General features: G+C 34.5%; 1 pseudogene; it reads right to left on the bottom strand.

Moving 5' to 3' along the window:
• Nucleotides 1-7,522: 7,522 nt before the first annotated feature.
• Nucleotides 7,523-7,658, bottom strand: LOC145243378 (U2 spliceosomal RNA; annotated as a pseudogene).
• Between the last annotated feature and the right edge of the window lie 2,672 nt (nt 7,659-10,330).

The following is a 10,330-nucleotide window of genomic DNA, read 5'->3' as shown; positions in this document are numbered from 1 at the left end:
AAACCCTAAGTCTCAAATCTAACAGTTTGTGAGACGAATTTTTGAAAATCCCTAGCATTTTTGTAAAGTACTAAACCTCAAATGATAAGTGTCAATTTGGGGGCCAATTAAGTTTATTTATTTTCAAATGATAGTGATTTAAGTCAAGTAACTGTTGCAAATTAAAAAAAAAACAACAGAAGAATCCGAATTTAATTCATGAATCAATCATTGCTTTCTGACGACAAAATATACTGCTTAAGAAAAGCAATTGTTTTGCCTATAAACACAGTCGATTGATATTAAACTCTCAGGTCATCCAAATTCAGCAGTTGCAGCGGTAAAAACATTTTTTTTAATCTAGAAATCAAACTATGGAATGCCTCAGAATGCTTTTAAACCATCTTGCATGAATCGATCATCAGTTTTGGAGTGACATAACAGTTTCAAGGATGACAGGGAGTTTGTTAGGATTGATGAGATATGTGGAAGGAGTAAAGAAGTGAGAGCACCACAGTTGATTGGTAAAACAACGAATTTCAAAGATAAGGACCGTTGTGTGTCTATAGAGACAAAACGTGCATAGTTCGTGTGGGAACTGTACACACATTTATTCATGAGGAACTGAAGATACAGAAAATTTGTGCGAAGTTTGTCCAAAGGTGATCAGTGAAGATCAGAAAGAAAGACATTGTCATGGGCATCATATTCCTAGACCTCCTTATAGTCCAGACCTTGCTCCTCGTGACTTTTGGTTATTCCCTAAACTCAAAGAAAACTTTGGAGGCTGTCATTATGAGACAACTGAGGAGATAAAAGAGGCTGTGATGAGGGTCATTGGCACATTCACACGAGAGGATTCCGTGGGACATTCTAGAAATTGTTCGAACGGTAAAATAAGTGCTTTGCAACCGGGGGACATTACTTCGAAGGGAACTAGAATTTCTAGTGTACTATCAATAAAGGTGCCATACGAAAAAAAAGTCTCGTGTGTACATATGAGAGAGAGCTGCGCGTTGTATCTGGCGGTTGTATTTTGAAATGTTTGAACTGTGCGTAGGTAACGCGAGAATAATTTCAAGAATTAAAACAACATTTCTATTGAACTCTCATTCTTGGCGTTATTCTCGCGTTACCTACGCACAGTTAAAACATTTCAAAATACAACCGCCAGATACAACGCGCAGCTCTATACAAACGGACTTCTTCTCCAAATTTAAAACATGGCAAGGAAAAAGAAAAGAAAAAAAGAAATTAACAATACACTGAAGATGGAGTCTACATCCGAAATATATTTGTGATAAATTTCAAAAAGTAAAATATTTGTTTGTTTTTATAATATTACGTTGTGATCTGGTTTCAAGCACACTTGATGCGTATTTTATATATATATATATATATATATATATATATATATATATATATATATATAAGAGAAAGACAGATAAAAAGACAGAAGTTTTGCCATAGCTTGCAGGGTAACGTAGATAACAAAGCCTATTCAACTGACCACACAAAAAGTGCGATGGCCACGTAATTGTGATAACAAAGGCTGTTGATTAGACCCGTCCGAATACGTGATGTTCTAATCCGCCGACGCAGCTTAGGACCGTACCTCATCTAACCCGTTCTAACCCCGACCCCTTCAAACTTTAGCAATCCCCCTGCAGTCGCCTGTACGAAACCCCTTTTCATCACCATTTTACAGCCTTGTTCACGCCATGAGCACTTACGTCCTACAACTCATCGACCTTAGTTTTCTACCTGTCCAACCAGACACGGACACCCGTGCACGTATAAAATCTGCTAAATCATATTATCCCTGGCACCTTTTTTCTCTTCTTTTTTATTTTTTGGAGCAGAATTAGTAACTTGGTAATTTTAAGAGTAGTCCTTGTATTATTCTAAAAGGCTTGGTTTGTATGTTGTTCGTTGTAAATTGCATTTTCATCGTTATATGTACATAAAGAATAGTCGCTTTTTTATTTTAGATACGTTCAAACGTCTGAATAAGAGACTTCCTATCGATCGCGCTTAAAATTTAAATAGTATTTTATTCTGCTTATGTTTATGCTGGACGGAGCAACAGATGACCGTGCATCTAACGGATACCATAATACTTAATTTACAGCACCTTTATATAGAAACGTTCCATAGAAAATTCCATGCGCATCGGTCCAGTCTCGGTGAAAAGATGGAGCAGACAAAAGGATAGGCTAAGAAAAATATAGTAATGATATTATAAAATAGCTTATTTGTTAGTATTTTTATGGTTAAGTTGCATTTCTTAAACCAAGTTTTCTAACTTTATTAAATCTTTTATTTTAGATAATACTGGTTAAAGATCTACATTTGACATTGGGGATAATTAACTTCTAGAAATAGAATGTAACTTTTGTATCGAATTCCTAGAAACGCTTGCCGTTCAATATTCTTAATTAAATAAACAAAATTATTTTACGGTTGGGTGCTTAGGTACAGTTGTTTCATAAATTGGCACGGAACACACGAAACAAACAAAATAAGATAAAAAAAAAACCGTCCTGGTTGTTGAACTCTGACGCAACTGAATCAAATATAAACACAAACGAGAAAAAGGAATTGTTTTAAATGGGGAAAACAGAAATTATGAATCTAAAATAATGTTTAGAAAGGTTACTGCGAATTAAATAAAAAAGCAAGTAAATTTGAGCGAAATGACAGTCGCTGTCGAAACAGAGACGTGTGTTGACCGCATTTCTCGCATGCCATCAAAACGCCACCAGCATTATTCTATCACTCGCTTCACGGTACATGCTGTCTGTCAAATAAATCTGGCTATCTTTTTACTAACAAACAAATTATTTATTAATTTTATAATTAGTTATTCTAATCTCATCTTGTGTATTGTTTTCACAACGTTTCTTTGCAAAATGATTTTTACTTAAGGTCGAAGGTTAATCCCAAGCACGAGCCACCGAAAATTACAATTGCGAATTACTTAGGATCCAATTATGGTTAACAGAAAGAAATCATGCTGTTCGAAATTCAGAGTTTGATAATATACACTTGAGGAAAGTGCGGAGATTACATCGACCGGAACGTTGTGGAAATAACACTCAAGATAAGATCAGTCGTCCGAAGCTTAAAAAATAATACAAAAAAGTTGTCATTTTATTTGTTAAACACAGCAGTAGGTAATATACGTGATTTGGTGCCGTAAAGTATGCATTAAAAAAGTCACACATGTTTCGAACAAATATGCACCAGTACATAAGACAGCAAGTTACGCCCCTTTAACGAGGTCCCTATCTTGTCTGAATCATTAACGATCGAAAAGCTAGTATTTATTAATGCTTCTAAGTAAATTCCGTTCCAATAAGTTAACATCTATTTTTTTTTTTTTTGCATAATCATCTCTACGTTATTTTATCAGGTGGCCGAGTCTTTGTTCGTGCAGGAATTTATACGAGATAAAACCGGAATCCAAAGAAGTGATGCAACAATAAATGATATCGTATATAGAAAGGTGTTAGTCCCGACTTTTGCACGATCTCCATGCCATCTAGATACAATCTATACCTTACTTAACATTATCTTCCTGGTCTCATCTTTCCGTAGAAAATAACCGTAAATTTTACGTCATTGAGAAAGAGATGAAATGTATGCACACCCTACTGAGAACATATCCAACACCAAGTATCACATTACGTTTATTTTTTATTTATTTATTTATTTTTATTTTTTGTTGTTAAGTCGTAATCTTATTAACATACCAATATCTAACATGATTCCCTGTAGGGGGTTGCAACTTGATTATTTTTACATATACAAATAGAAATATCTTTCCACATATTAACTTTCAATTTTCTACCCAGCATCATTTTTACAACAACAGAGTAACCCCCTTTTTATGATTAGGAGAAATGGAATGCACTGCTGGCGCAAGGAAAAGGGGCTAAATATTACTCAGTTCTAACAAGCAAAAGTTTTCTGGAGATTGATCGTTCAATCCTCAATACAGGCGATACTACGCATCAAATTAAGAATTATTTAAGACTTCTACTCAGTCATGGTGGGAGAAACAACAATCGAACCCAGTGAATAAAATAAAGGGGTTGATCTGAAATCTTCCAAAATCAGAACACAGTACATGTAGACAACAAAATCAGATTGATAAAGTAAGTCACATGTTTGAAAAAGTATCAAATTTCAAATAGTCACTGTTCAACACCAATAACAAAAAATGAAAAGAAACAAATAGGTTTATGTTGACTACTAGTTAGCGGCATTAGCTGTGTTATTCTGTGTGCATTTTTGCTATTCAAAGTCGGTGAAATGTATCAAAAAACATAGTGGTGCAAACCTTCTTTTAGCGCACTCAGACTGGCATATAAGTCGCCATTTATCGTCAGAGCCCATTCAATGTCCACTCAATTCGATCCCAAATCAAGCTATATTTGTCTCTGATTATCGTTCGATCAATAAACATGATTCTGAACATTGTTTGCTTCTTAATCCAACATAACTAAAAAAAAAAATTATATTTCCATTTTCGGCTGAACTTTAAATTATCAAAACAACTACAGTCGCTTTGTTACTCCTGACTTACATGTCATCTCTATCTATTTCTAAGGCGTGCCAAAAAATGCTATGTTATACTTGACTTCATAGACATTTATGCAGATCTCGATCTATAGCAACATTTCAATAAGTCAGCAATAACCAAGATTGTTCTGATTCGTTCTATTTTGTACGTGGTGTAATGAGGAAAAGGTGGCTAATGTTAATGTATCTAAAACCAAGTTTCTCCTTTCATGATAATCCTTCGTCAGAACCCAATTGAAATGACTGGCTCTCGTCCTGGGGAAACTCGATATCTTGACAATCTTCTGAGTATGACCTTCACTCCTGATCTAGAATGAAGCACATATATCAATTTTTTGGCAAAATTGCTGGATCATTCTATCGTTCCAGTCGGTATCTCATTGCCGATGGAATTCTCTATCTTTATAAGAGTCAATTGCGTTCTAAAATTGAATACCGTTGCCATATTGAGCAGGAACTGCTCGGCGCGCTCTATTCTGTCTTAATAAAGTAAAGAACCGGCTTCGAAACCCAGTTCGTGATATCCTTTTCTCTTTCCTGCAACCTCTTCTCCGCAGAAGAGACGTTGCGAGCCTGTCTCTGCTCTATCATTATTTTCATAAGTGATCTACTGGTCTTCAATCTATGCCCCCTTGCCAAAGCTTCACACAATCACTCAACTAGCTACAACCACTATTTCTCCACTCTCTATCTATGTTTAAATCTAAATCCAGATCCATGAACAAAGCTTCTTTCCCATAATTGCACACCTGTTGAACACTGTCCCGCTGGCCTTCTTCTCGGTTGAATACAACATGGTAACCTTAAGATTCAACCCAAAAAGTTCTGAATTTATTTATTGCGGACTATTATCCTAATTTTTATTAGTTGTTATTTCACGACGTTTCGGCTAACTATTCCTTTGGCCTTCGTCAGATGGTAACCGCCACGGGATAGAAACTCCAAATCTCCGAACACACAAATACAGGTCATAGCTGACGAGGGCCAGAGGAATAGTTGCCCAAAACATCGTGAAACAACAACTAAGAAAGATGAGGATAATAGTCCACAATAAAACAAATTAATAAATAATACTCATCTCAATAATTAATTCCAATTAAAAAATACATAAAAAGTTCTTGTCGAGCTGTTCTCATAATTAATCAAATTTTACAACAGTAACGATCACTATTTACAACACAACACAACAGTAACGATCACTATACTATCACTTTACATTCAGTAACACTTATCCTAGCGTTGCTTTCGGAAAATGATAAGTGGTAACTCTCTAGTAAAAAGAAACAAGAAAATTACATTTTAGTGTAAAGCGTGACGCACCAAGTGAAAGATTTTTTTAAAATACGGATAGCAAACCGAACGACTTACAGAGATAGCATCGTATAGAATTGATTATGTCCACCCAAATTGAGATTCGTCGCACGAATTTAGGGTTAAAACTAACATTTAAACTTAAAAACAATAGAAGGTGAGTATTGGTAAGTTATAACAATTTTGCTTTATATGAACCATCGCTCGACTGTAAAAATAAAAAATAAAAAAGCGGTTTTAGTGTAGAACAGCTAAGAAAGCTGACAGAAAAAGAAAGAGGTTGTTTTACAGATTTCGTCGATTGTTTGGAAAAAGAGAGATTAACGTTGTCAAGGCGAGGAAGTTTGAAATATTTACTTTAGAGCAGCATTTCAAGCATCGCCAATACAGATCATGGCTGGAAAAATATACGGTGTTATCTCCCGGCGTCTAGAAGTAGATTAGGATGAGGACTCCGGAATAAACGAGTAGTACAGGAGTTCTTGAACATCCCTCATTTTCTTCAAATGAAGAGGGAACAAAAGTATTATTTACCTGGGATGAGATTTCCCTCTGAAATTCTTTCATCGGAATTATTTTATTTATTTTTATTTAGTTGTTTCTCCCGCCTTCACTCTAAATTTTTTCCTGTGTTGGAAACATGCGATAAAAATAAAACCCTGGAAGTATATTTACTTCTTTCCGTTTGCAGCTGTCGAAGTTAAAACAGCAAAAATACACACACACACACACACACACACACACACACACACATATATATATATATATATATATATATATATATATATATATATATATATGAGAGAGAGTGTATGTTTTACAAGTTGAATAATTAAACAAATAAACGAGATTGATGTTTTGTTATTGGCCTTATGCCAGCCAAGGTCAAGTATAAACACTAGATAAGGAAACACCAATATAAAAAAATAATAATAAGATATTCTTAATATACGCTCATTTAATCTGCGCGTTTAATGACGAAAATACTATTTTAAACTTTAATTTGACAGACTGACGGACAGAAAAAAAAAAACTTTTAATAAATGTGTATAGACGCATCTGATTAAGGCTCGAATGTTCCGAAAAGTGTTAATTGTAAACGTAAATCCTTCTGGCATTATGACTCATTTTTTATTTACGCCAGAATTAACTCTTCGTAGACGCCGTTTACTTCACCAAAATAGTGTTGCAATATTTTGGACAATTATATCTATAACCATTGGTGATAAAAACGAATCGTTTTTTTTTTTGTGGGGGGGGGCATCCATTCTGTAGATATTGACGGCGTGAAACAATACAAAAACAACTCCTATCATGGACGTGCTTCCGAAACAAATATGCGTCATTAAATTTCTGCATTGAGAATAGTGGGGTCTATGTAGAACAAGGCCGATAGCCCATTAGTCGCGTGCTCTTGTGTAATGAATGAATGCGTGAATGCAGGATTGACATGAAATTCTTAAAGATAAACTAAAATGACCGGAAAATGGGCAGAAATTACTTAAATAAATAAAAAATAAATGATTTAGAATGACTTTAATGCCCTTAAGAATGACTTGAATGCTTAAAGAATAACTGGAATCCTTCAAAAACAACTTGAATGATCTGAAGAATGACTTGAATTGCTTAGACTGACTGGTTGTAAAGTGGGTGATCATTTTACATTGCATTAATACAGAAAAGTGACCCCCACTTTATATCACAAAGTTACAAACATAAGTACAGCATGTAGTAAGAATAGATACTACACTTTGATCTTGGCCAAAAGGCTAAGAAAAGCTTAAAAAGCTAAGAACAGCATCTATTAACAACAAACCTTTGATCTTAACCAAAAAGGCCAAGCACAAAAGTGTTACGGACAGACCGACCGACCGACTGACGGACCGACAGAGTGACTTATAGAGTCGCTTGCACGCGACTAAAAATACATTCTGGAGCATATGTCAGTTATTTTAATCGTACTCTTAATGTTTGCGAATTTCTTCAGTTAAAAAATATTTTACTTTCGGAATGACTCTCACATTATATATATAAGCATATGTATCCTCGAGGTGTCTTAAATAAATGTAGGCAACTTTCGTTTGCATGGTTATTACATTGTTGTAACTTATTATTCAACTGGCCATTAAGATTAGAGTGTAGTATCTGTTCTGGTATATTTTTTGTTTTTTTTTCTCGGCCAGTGAAGAAGAGATCTTTCTACACTGAGAAACTTTTCCGTTTTCATATGTCTATTCTAAAGGAGTTAGATTTTCTCTACTATAACTAACCTTGTAGCTAACTGTGCCCTCGTGGGTTGGCAAGTAATTTGGGTTTCTCCAGTTTATTTATCTCGGGCGAGAGTCTGTATATGTTTTTCAGAAGATGAAAAAAACGTTATTTGATTCATTTTGATTTTAAATAATTAAAAAAAAATGTAATAACACACCGCATCAAAAATATATTCAAGGAACAATTAATTAACATAAAAATATATACAGTCATTTACCTATTTTAAAAATACTTTAAAAAAATGATTTATGGCGTGAACGCTATATTTATTTCAAAGTATATTTTGAAAAGAATTGGTATTCCACGTGGCATCCTCTGTGTCTCCGTAGAGCTAAACGTGATAAGCTGCTCCCCGGGAGACATTTTCCATCTTTCTTGAAAATCTTAAAATATCCGATAACACATCATGAATAGCTTTCTGGAGCAGATTTTTTTTAAGGAAATGTCCTCTCGAAATTGTCTTTTTCCCGCATTTAAATCCTTTGGTTTGAATGTTGCGATCAGAGGTCAGTGGTCGGAAACAAAAAAACTAAAACATTACGCAAACTTCAACAAGAACACATTAACGTTTTGTCAGTGCATTGTTCTATATTAAAGATACATCTTAATATATTATGTAAATTTGTTTGCATGTTAATGTCCAGCTAAAGGCAATAACTACAAAACCAAGACCAACAAAGTTGGTATATTCTTCATTAATGTTGCCCTAGATAAATAATATCTAAAACTTGGAAAAATTATTAATCTTTATTACCCTAACTTGGCGCAGATTTCATCAACGGAAGTAATTTAAGTTTTACTTTTTACATTTTTGTATTTAAGGGAAATTACTCTGGTTTTTGTTACCAATGAGTTACTTCGCTCATGTCGAATCATTCATTGGAGAATCTCGTATCTGTGTGTTTCTGTTCAAAGAGAGGAATGGGTTAGATCAGTGGTTTTCAACCGTTTTGTTTTACTCGTGGGCTCCCTCATAACTATTGATCAAAAAACAATATTCTATTTTTGACGAGTATAAATTTTGAAGATTTATTTTTATATGAAAGCTAATTTAATGAAAATAAAGTATTCTACAACAATTTTAATAGTAATGATAATAATGAAAATTAGTAATAATAATAATCAAAATTATAGTGACAATTCTTCATAAATTTATTGTAATTCAATATTACAATGTCTTTTTTTTCATGATCACGCCGATGGAGATCAGAACCTTTCAGGCAGTTGAATTCTCTGTAGCATGTATGTACACTGGTTAAACATTTTTTGGTAAATAGTTAAATGTGTAATAAGATAAGAGATAGGAATATTTATTCAACTATATTCCTGAAGCTGATTCTATTCGGCGAATTTCTTTATATATGGTTCCATCGATGTTAATGATAATCGAAGATCACCTCTTTTTTATTTATTCAATTTTTACCTCAAACAAGACACAGTGCCACTTTGAAGTAGAGGAGCTACTATTAGGGGCATAAGTTGCAAGGTATTACGAAGGGAGATGAGTAGCCAGATGTCTGTTCACATTACATTTGAACTTTTGCATATCAGTACAGCTGGGAAAGCAGAATCCTGGAAGGGAGTTTCAAAGTCCAGCAGTTCTGGAGAAGAAACTATTGGAGTAGAAGGATTTCTTACACCTAGGGATCTCTATTGTGAAGGGGTGGGACTTAGCCGCTTGTCGGGTTTATTCACGTCTAGAGGGTACAAGTGTTTGTAGTTCGTCAGAGCATTCACCATTAAAGTACTTGTAGAACAGGCAGAGGGATGCAACATTTCGTCGATGGGACAGAGGCTGAAGCTTAGATTACAGTTCAGGACCTATCAGGTTGGCGGCTATCTTTTGAACCCTGTCATGGTGTGAGAGACTAGTAGCAGATGAACCATCCCAAATATGACAACAGTACTCCATACATGGGCGAATAGTGGCCCTATATAGGTACAGGATACTTTTAAGCGTGAATAGCTTTCACAATGTCAAATGTATTTCGAGCTTTTGATAAGTTTAGAAACCTGATTCAACAAGAAGGCATATTTCCATCACTTTCTAATTCGGCGATATACTCTTGTAAAGATATGTCTATATCAACAACATTAACTTCGAAGGAAATTGAAACTTAAGTCCATATAACCACCATAAGTAGGTCACTAAACCTAATTTGCATATCTTCATGTATATTTT

Source organism: Euprymna scolopes, chromosome 2 (assembly GCF_053919585.1).
Source record: "Euprymna scolopes isolate OS-2025 chromosome 2, ASM5391958v1, whole genome shotgun sequence".
In the NCBI taxonomy this organism is placed as follows: Eukaryota; Metazoa; Mollusca; class Cephalopoda; order Sepiida; family Sepiolidae; genus Euprymna; species Euprymna scolopes.
Note: the sequence above shows the minus strand (reverse complement) of the source record. Positions and strands in the feature narration are given on the sequence as shown.